General features: G+C 42.5%; 1 pseudogene; it reads right to left on the minus strand.

Moving 5' to 3' along the window:
- Positions 1 to 2,653: 2,653 nt before the first annotated feature.
- On the minus strand, positions 2,654 to 5,542 carry LOC112092390 (annotated as a pseudogene).
- Between the last annotated feature and the right edge of the window lie 4,718 nt (positions 5,543 to 10,260).

Here is a 10,260-nt window from a genome sequence, read left to right on the forward strand (position 1 = left end):
CAGAAACACCAGGCATCGTGCATAATGGGAAGACAATTCACAAGGCAAGAGTTAAGCAATCAAAAGAATCACAAATCAACACAAGGCGATATCAAAAAAAAAATTTTTTTTTTTTTTTTTTTGGAAGGCTGCACCTGCCCTTATCAATTTTTAGCATGAGACTAAGAGAAATCATCACAGAGTATGCAAAAGAATCAAAACAAATTAAGATAACTAACCAAGCACAGGAAAATGAAAAAATAAAACGAATAAAAATTTGTAACATGGCAACAGTCAGAGAATATAAGAGAGAGAAAGGAAGAGGAACTTCCCTGACTTAGTGTTATCACTTTCATCCTCGCCACTTCCAATTCACTACACTACGTAGCGTCATTCGTATGGTGGATGCCTCAGGTGCAGCCGATTTGCCCTTCTCTTGGCGCTTGGATGCGGCAGCCTCCTCAGGTTCTGGCTGGTCGGCTGGAGGTGGGGTGGGGGAGACTGGTGCTGCCTTTTCACTAGGGCCAGGGTCCTCATTCTCGGATGAGGAACTGCACAGATGGTGGGGAAATTGCGGAAAGGACTGGAATCTCCTGGAATTAGCTCTGTAGTGTTTCTGGAGAGCTAAATTCCTTTGCTTTGTATACTTCCAAAAATCTCGCATCTGCTATAAGGATTCATATTGAAGCACTTCCACCTGACTGAGGCGCTGTTCCATTCGATTCAAAGTAGCAACGAGGTCAGGGTTGTTTGACTCAACATTAGGCGCTCTTAAGGTTGGTGCATTTGTTGCTGGGACAGGAGCATCTCCTTCATCTTCTTGTGTGTCATCATGCACGAGCCGCGCGAGAGCAATTGGTGTAATGGCTACGGTTGGCTGTTCCTTGGGTTTGCGCTCTTCAATGACCACTCCATGAGTAATGCATAATTGTGTGATCAGTGATGGAAACCATAACCCCCCTTTCTTCCATCCCGCACAGACCCCTACTTGCTGGCGAATCAACCTACCCACGTTTAGGGGCATCCCCAGCATCACACAATAAAGCACGATTGCTCTCTCCTTGTGTACCAGGCGGTAGTGAGATGAAGGCATCAACCGGAACCTCAGAAAGTGGTACCAAATCTTTGGTCCTGGCTGGAGGCATTCCCTGCGGAAAGTCATCGACCCCTAGTTGCTCTCTGCCATTCAGTTCCCTCAACACATAGTTCATGGATGACTTCGTCTATTTGGTCCTCATCTAAATTGTCTGCGAAGTCCTTGAAGTGATCCTCCACGTCTGGCAAGTTGTAAATGTTGTTAATTGCCTCAGATGTGAAGGGGACCGTTTGTCCTCGGACAAAGACCGTGTCGGGCACCGCATCATCAAAGTTAGCGTAAAATTCACGCACAAGATGCACTACCGCCGCAGGCGGGCTATGGTAGAACGAATGCCATTTGTACGCCTTTATGACTGAGTGGATGAAGCTAGGGTAACCTGAGGGGCGACCATTTCTGTACACGAAACCACTTTCCATATGCAATACATGCTCATTCATGCACATTTCGAAACGCTGCCGTGCTTCTGGGGATGCAAATTTTTTTACTTCAATATTTTCTGAGGCAGGCTACGATTCAGAACTGTCTGAATCCACTTGAATCTGCACACCCTTCCCCTTGCGTGCTTTGCTCTTGAATGGCATTTTGATGCCTGTACTCCCTTCTCTGTTCTAACTACCTGCTAAAACAAAATTTCCCACTCACTTTTCTTCCTGAAACTCCACAGCCCTAATCTCACTTCTCCTCTGTTCTCAGTAGTTCTTTGGAACAATAATGTTCCCCTCCTCTGTTCTCCAACCGTCTAGCTATATTTTACCCTCCTTAAAGAGTACGGAGTCAGGGAAGAGTTCTCACTAACCTCAATGGCGATCTCCTCTGCGGTGGCGGCTGGCTGCTCCCCCAAACTCGCGTTGTATCACATAGTGGAGATGGATGAGATGAGCTATTGGAGAGAATGCCGCGGGTGAGAGGATGCAAGCTTGAATTCTTGGTGAGAGTGGAGGATGAAATGGCAAGAGTTAAAGTGGTTGGCCGTGATTGTGGTATTCGAAGAAGAAGAAGTGAGAGGTGTATAAATACAAGTGAATTAGGGCTTTAGAAACAGGTTAAACACATTGTCATTTTTTTTTTTTGAAAGTTGCCCAGAATGCTGCAGCATTTTGTCATGGCATTCTGGGCCAATTCAAACTCTTTCTTTCTTTCTTTCTTTTTTTTTTGTTTTCTATAACGGATTGACTCCTATTGATCCTGCCAACCAATAAATCACACTCCCAATTAAAATATAAATGCAGAATAGCAAAATAACACAAAAACAAAGGAACAATCAATGGGTTGCCTCCCATAAGCGCTTATTTTTGAGTCATCAGCCTGACTACCTCCCTGGTTTGAGAATCAAGCCTCCTGCAGAGTGATGGATGTTTTGCAATGATCCACTGGACCTCCCCAGTAGTGTTTTAACCGCTGTCCATTTACCGTGAATTTCCTCGCAGAGTCCTCCTCAATCAATTCCACTGCTCCATAAGGGAATACCTTAGTGACTGCAAAAGGCCCAGACCAACGAGATTTTAGTTTTCCTGGGAAAAGCTTCAACCTGGAGTTGAACAAGAGCACTTGCTGCCCAGCTTCAAATGTTCGTGGTCAGATTTTACGGTCATGCCCTTTCTTAGTCTTCTCCTTGTATAGTCGAGCACTCTCGTAAGCTTGAAGCCTGAACTCATCGAGTTCATTCAGTTGTATCAATTTGCTTTGCACGGTTTTCTGCCAATCTAGATTCAGCTTCTTGAGAGCCCAAAATGCTCTATGTTCTAGCTCCACAAGCAAGTGACACGCCTTTCCATATACCAGCCTACATGAGGACATTCCTAAGGGTGTTTTCAAAGCTGTTTGGAAGGCCCATAATGCATCATCCAAGAGCACCGACCAATCCTTGCGAGTCGGGTTCACTGTTTTCTCGAGTATTCGCTTGATTTCCCTATTTGATAATTCGGCCTGCCCACTGGTTTACGGGTGATAGGCTGTGGCGACCTTGTGCTTGACACCATATTTGGCAAGCAGCTGCCCCAAGTATTTGTTGCAGAAGTGGGTTCCTTCATCACTAATGATGGCTCGGGGGGTTCCAAAGCGAGTGAAAATGTGCTTCTGTAGGAATCTCAGCCCCCCCTTGGCATCATTCGTGGGTGAAGCCACTGCCTCCACCCATTTTGACACATAGTCAACAGCCACAAGGATGTATTGGTTACCAAATGACACCGGGAAGGGGCCCATAAAATCCATACCCCAAACATCAAACAATTCCACTTCTAAGATGTTGTTTAGGGGCATCTCGTTCCTCCTTGATATGTTCCCAGTTCTTTGGCACCTATCACATCTTAATGCAAATGTATGAGCATCCTTAAAGATCGACGGCCAATAAAAACCAGACTGCAGAATCTTTGAAGCTGTCCTCAGGCCTCCATAGTGGCCACCGTAAGGGGAAGAATGGCACCCTTTCAGAATGCCCTCCATTTCTTCTTCTGGAACGCACCTTCTTATAAGCTGATCGACACCTTGCTTGTACAAATACGGCTCATCCTAGTAGTAACATTTGACGTCATGAAGAAATTTCTTCCCCTGCTGGCTGGTCAAATCAGGTGGAAGCCATCCACTGGCTAAATAATTTGCAAAATCAGTAAACCAAGGTGTTTGTGCCTGAGTTGCTGTAAACAACTGCTCATGAGGGAACACTTCGGTTATACTTTCAGGGGTGGCTTCTTCCTCCGCCCTCTCAAGCCAGGACAAGTGATCAGCCACTTGATTCTCAGTCCCTTTACGGTCCTTGATCTCCAAGTCAAAATCTTGAAGTAGGAGTACCCATCTGATTAACTGAGGCTTTGCATCCTTCTTCACCATCAAATACTTGATGGCTAAGTGGTCTGTAAAAACCGTGACCTTTGTCCCTATCAAATAGGCTTGAAACTTGTCAAATGCGAAGACAACCGCCAACAACTCATTTTCAGTCACAGTGTAATTTAGTTGAGCTCCTAATAGAGTTTTACTAGCATAATAAATTTAGTGAAACATCCTCTCTCTGCGCTGCCCGAGAACTGCCCCCACTGCCAAGTCACTGGCATCACACATTACTTCAAAAGGAAGAGACCAATCAGGTGCTGTAATGATAGGTGCTGAAATGAGTTTCTTCTTCAATTCTGCAAATGCTAATGAGCATGCCTCATAAAAAATAAACTTGCTATCCTTTTCCAGAAGACTACAAAGAGGCTTTGACACCTTTGAGAAGTCCTTAATGAACCTCCTATAGAACCCTGCATGTCCAAGAAAACTTCGGAGCCCTTTTACATTAGTCGGTGCTGGCAACTTCTCTATCACAGCAATCTTCGCCTTATCAACCTCTAGACCATCCCTTGAAACTCTATGTCCTAACACTATTCCCTCATTGACCATAAAGTGGCACTTCTCCTAGTTCAAGACCATGTTAGTCTCTTCACATCTCTTTAGGACCTTGGCCAAGTTCATGAGGCACTCATCAAAATCCTTCCCAAAAACTGAGAAATCATCCATGAAAACCTCTAAATACCGCTCCACCATATCAGTGAAAATAGCCAGCATGCATCTCTGAAAAGTGGCTGGGGCATTGCAAAGACTGAACGGCATTCTCCTGAAGGCAAATGTGCCAAAGGGACACGTGAAAGTAGTCTTATGTTGATCCTCTGGTGCAATCACAATCTGATTATAACCGGAATACCCGTCCAATAGGCAATAAAATTCCTTACCCGCCAGCCTGTCCAACATTTGATCAATAAAGGGAAACGGGAAAAGATCTTTTCTAGTGGCCTTGTTAAGCTTCCTGTAATCCATGCATATCCGCCACCCTGTTACTGTTCTTGTGGGGATTAATTCATTCTTCTCGTTCTCAACAACAATGATCCCCCCTTTCTTAGGAACACATTGAACCGGGCTCACCCATGCACTATCCGAGATTGGATAGATGATCCCTGCATCTAACCACTTTATTATCTCCTTCTTAACCACCTTCTTCATGATCGGGTTCATCCTTCTTTGTCCCTCTATAGACCCTTGTTTATCATCTTCCAAAAGAATCTTGTGCATACAAAATGAGGGACTTATGCCTTTTATGTCTGCTATAGTCCAGTCGATGGCTCCTTGGGATTCTCTTAAAACCTTTATTAGCCTGCCCTATTGGTCCTGTGTCAATAAAGTAGAAATAATGACCGGAAGTGTAGAAGAATCTCCTAAGTAGGCATACCTCAAGTGTGGTGGCAAGGGCTTGAGTTTGAGGATTGGTGGCTCTTCGCTTGAGGACTGAGTGGGCTGGTGTTCCCGTTCAGTCAAGTCCAGAGACTCAAACTTCCTTGTGTAGCTCCGCATTGTCACATTTGCTCCCACCCACTCTACTTGCTCAACGCCTCCTTCCGCATTACCCTCGAAGTTATCATGCTCAAGTGTTTCTGCCACCAGAGAGTCAATAACTGAGATGGCTGAGCACTCTTCAGTTTCACTCAGAAACCTCATTGCCTTGAACACATTGAAGGTGACATGTTCTTCTTCCCTTGTTATTAATTTTAACGATTGTTTGATCCTGAGTTTGGGGGTGAGACACTTTGTGGTTGATTTTAGTGGATTTTGAGCATTACTTGTGAGTTGGTTGTTATGACTTGTCTCCATTGAGTTGTGTTCTTTTGGCCTTGTTTTTCTTTTAGGTTGTTTGAATAAATTGTGAGTTTTGTTGAGATGAAATGACTAGATAATAATGATGAGTATAGTCACTTGATGCTTTTTTAGGTCTTTTGAAATGTATTTCATTGAGATTTCTATGTGCTTGACTCGCATTGATTAAAATTCACTCTTGATTCTCTACTTTTGACCACCGTGAATCATGATCACTTGATCTTTTGAGCATTTGGAGAACATTTATGTGCAATAGGTAGACTTTGATATCTCATGAACACTAGAACCCATTTGAGTGAAACTTGAGGCGAAATTGTCAGTTTAGTGTCATTGGAGAGAAGATTAAGGCACTTTATTCAGATCGATTGGGCCTTTGAAGCTAACCCTTGAAAAGAAAATTCATCATTTGTTTACCCCCTTTGAGCCATATTGCTTATTTCGTTCATCACCCATGTTTGTACATCCAAACCACCAAATGCCCTTTCACTTCCTAAACCCATCAATCTTCACCTTATCAACCTCTAGACCATCCCTTGAAACTCTATGTCCTAGCATTATTCCCTCATTGACCATATAGTGGCACTTTTCCCAGTTCAAGACCAAGTTAGTCTCTTCACATCTCTTTAGGACCTTGGCCAAGTTCATGAGGCACTCATCAAAATCCTTCCCAAAAACTGAGAAATCATCCATGAAAACCTCTAAATACCGCTCCACCATATCAGTGAAAATAGATAGCATGCATCTCTGAAAAGTGGCTGAGGCATTGCAAAGTCCGAACGGCATTCTCCTGAAGGCAAATGTGCCAAAGGGACACGTGAAAGTAGTCTTGTGTTGATCCTCTGGTGTAATCACAATCTGATTATAACCGGAATACCCGCCCAATAGGCAATAAAATTCCTTACCCGCCAGCCTGTCCAACATTTAATCAATAAAGGGAGGCGGGAAAAGATCTTTTCTAGTGGCCTTGTTGAGCTTCCTGTAATCCATGCATATCCACCACCCTGTTACTGTTCTTGTGGGGATTAATTCATTCTTCTCGTTCTCAATAACAGTGATCCCCCCTTTCTTAGGAACACATTGAACCGGGCTCACCCATGCACTATCCGAGATTGGATAGATGATCCCTGCATCTAACCACTTTATTATCTCCTTCTTAACCACCTCCTTCATGATCGGGTTCATCCTTCTTTGTCCCTTTATCGACCCCTATTTATCATCTCCCAGAAGAATCTTGTGCACACAAGAAGATGAAGGAGATGCTCCTATCCCAGCAGCAAATGCACCAACCTTAAGAGCGCCTAATGCTGAGTCAAACAACCCCAACCTCGTCGCTAGTTTGAATCGAATGGAATAGCACCTTAGTCAGGTGGAAGTGCTTCAATATGAATCCTTACAGCAGATGCGGGATTTTTGGAAGTATACAAAGCAAAGGAATTTAGCTCTCCAGAAACACTACAGAGCTAATTCCAGGAGATTCCAGTCCTTTTCGCAATTTCCCCACCATCTGTGCAGTTCCTCCTCCGAGAATAAGGAGCCTGGCCCTAGTGAAGAGGCAGCACCAGTCTCCCCCACCCCACCTCCAGCCGACTAGCCAGAACCTGAGGAGGCTGCTGCATCCAAGCGCCAAGAGAAGGGCAAATCGGCTGCACCTGAGGCATCCACCAGACAAATGACGCTACGCAGTGCAGTGAATTGGAAGTGGTGAGAATGAAAGTGATAGCACTTAGTCAGGGAAGTTCCTCCTTCTTTCTCTCTCTTATATTCTCTGACTGTTGCCCTGTTATAAATTTTTATTCGTTTTATTTTTTCATTTTCCTGTGCTTGGTTAGTTATCTTAATTTGTTTTGATTCTTTTGCATACTCTGTGATGATTTCTCTTAGTCTCATGCTAAAAATTGATAAGGGCAGGTGCAACCTTTAAAAAAAAAAAAAAAAAATTTGATATCGCCTTGTGTTGATTTGTGATTCTTTTGATTGCTTAACTCTTGCCTTGTGAATTGTCTTCCAATTATGCCCGCTGCCTGGTGTTTCTGATTCGGTGTTACCTAGGGTAAGATCGTTGCATGTGTTTCATTTTCAAATAAACCATTTATAAGCCCTAGAACTTGCTTGATGAACTCTTGAGGCAAAATCACAAATTAACACAATACCAAGGAAATGATATAGGCTATCTTTGGACCGTTTGAGTTTTGTGGCTGACCTTAATTCAACATATCAATAGCTTACCCCGTTGAGCTTATACATCCCTTTTTCCTTGTACACGTATCTTTAGCCTAGTTTTTTAAGGAAGTTTTTGATATTGCTATTTTCTTGCTCCTCTTGCACCATTGAGGGCAATGCTGATTTTGAGTTTGGGGGCAGAGGGGGCTTGAGCTTTTAATGTCTAATATGTGCTCCTCAATATTGTGAAAAAAAAAAAGAAAAAAAAAATTTAAACTTTGCTCCGCTACTTTGGAATGCTTAGTAACCAGGAGTGAGCATGAGCCCCATGTTCACTTTTGCGTCAAACGGTAGACCAAGGCAAGAACAAGCAAAAAAAAGTAATAATAATAAATAAATAAATAAAATTTTGCGCCTTAGCTTGTAACTTGTTGAGTAACCGGGTGACTTCATCACCGATGTTGGTATCGTGTAAAAAGGCAAGTTGGCAATTCTTGGCAGTTAAAAAAAAAAAAAGACAGCGATGGGTATATTAAAAGGGCATTTAGAAATAAAATCCAATCTAGTGAGCAAGGGAAAGCAAGACTTGAGTTTGGGGGAGTTTCATGGGAATGTTATTTGTGTCTGCAATGTTCTAGAGTGCGAGGTGTTTCAGGGAGAGTTGAGCCAAAATATTACTTTCCATCCTACCTTCACCCTAGCCTAGCGTTAAAAGCCTAATAAAGCCCTATTGATCCTCGGTGGTGTGTTGATTACATTAGTGGAGAGAGTTTTGAAAAGCGAGCTTATGGGGTTTAAACTTGTATTAATAAGAACTTGATGTAGAACACATGCGCATGGTCCCAACTAGTTTGACACTGATGATTTGGCGCTTGGTTGTTCACACACACACAAGAAAGGTCCAAGCAGAGAATGAGCAATCTCGTGAGTTTGAGATCAACACTTGGCTGGAAATCATGTTTTCCTTTAGGCTGTACTTCTTACCCGTGCTGTAAGGACATAAAAATCTCTTGAGAAATTATCCACAAAGTATGTATTAGCTTTTTCTGTTTTAGCTCATTCTTCTTATCTTGTTGTCACTTTTGTTTTGCTCAAGGACAAGCAACATTCTGAGTTTGGGGGAAATTAGAGTTATCCATTGGTTTTATAGCTTAAAATTGTGTGTCCTTGAGTGATTGTTCTTATTTATTTTGTGTTTTAATTTAGGTTTGTAGAGTTTGCACTTACCTTGGTTTAATTCCGTATTGCTGCACCTCTTGAAGTGAAAGTTGGTAATTTGGAAGGAAAATGAGGTGAAAAACTGACTAATGTTGTGTGAGCACCTTGCAGGAAATTGATGGGCTAAAATGCTGCAGCATTCTAGGCAGCATTATGGGAATAGCTGGCAGCTGATTGACGTCAGCACACTAGTTGGAGAAAGCAGCCAGAAAGGAATCTGTGTGAGCTAGCTGAGGAAGTGTTAAATGGGTCCACTGTGCACATCAGCAGTGACACCTCAGCTCTTGTGTTGCCCTAGAAGGGAATGTTTCTCTTAGGACAAGTTGGCAGCCGCCAGGGGGAGAAAAAAGAGGAAGAGAAAGAATCGGGCATTAATATAAAAAGAAGACAAAAACTGTTTTGGAAATATAGAGCACACAGAGAGAGTACCAAGACCACCATAAAACACAAAAAGGCATTACTCAGAGAGGAAAAAGCTTCTTACGAGAGCTAAAGAAGGCAGGACAACAAGTAATATTCAGCCTAGAAGGAGAATACAAAAATGCGAGAGCTGGAAGTTGAAGGACATCTTTGGCTAGCCATAGAGGAATCCAAGATCCAGCTGAACTTGTTCTTCTTCTGTTAGCTTAACTCTCTTTTGTCATTTAGCTACTAATTTTAGATATGGATTATACTGGAGCTTTGGATCTTGTTAATCTCATTATGAACTAAGTTGCTTTAGCTGGGTTTGCTAATGGAACCAATATTGTAAGAATGACAAGTTGTTTCTAAGATGCTATTAATCTACTATTCCTGTTCATTCATGTGAGCTAATGTCTATTTCTATTCTTGACTGGCCATCAACTTTATACAAGATTGAGATTAATACTGGAAGGGTTTGTTTTAATCGGATTAGCATGAATGATGCTTGTTCAATGAACTTGTTGAGTTATTGATTAGTAGATTGTATAGGAATATATTATTCACCTTGCATAACTTAATGAAACCTGAGCTTAAATCTGCATTCCTAGAGCTGGATTCACATAGGAATATGTTGGAAATAGCTTGAGGAACCTTAGTCATAATCAATTCAGAAGAACTTTATGCATCAACGAGTTTCTGTTGATAGGATAGTAGAATGTTGCAGCATTCTTGGTAACATTCTAGTCAGACTTGCAGTAGAGGGGAAGTTAGCAGGCCTAGCT

This window comes from Morus notabilis, unplaced genomic scaffold (genome assembly GCF_000414095.1).
Source record: "Morus notabilis unplaced genomic scaffold, ASM41409v2 Scaffold436, whole genome shotgun sequence".
Classification (NCBI taxonomy): domain Eukaryota; kingdom Viridiplantae; phylum Streptophyta; class Magnoliopsida; order Rosales; family Moraceae; genus Morus; species Morus notabilis.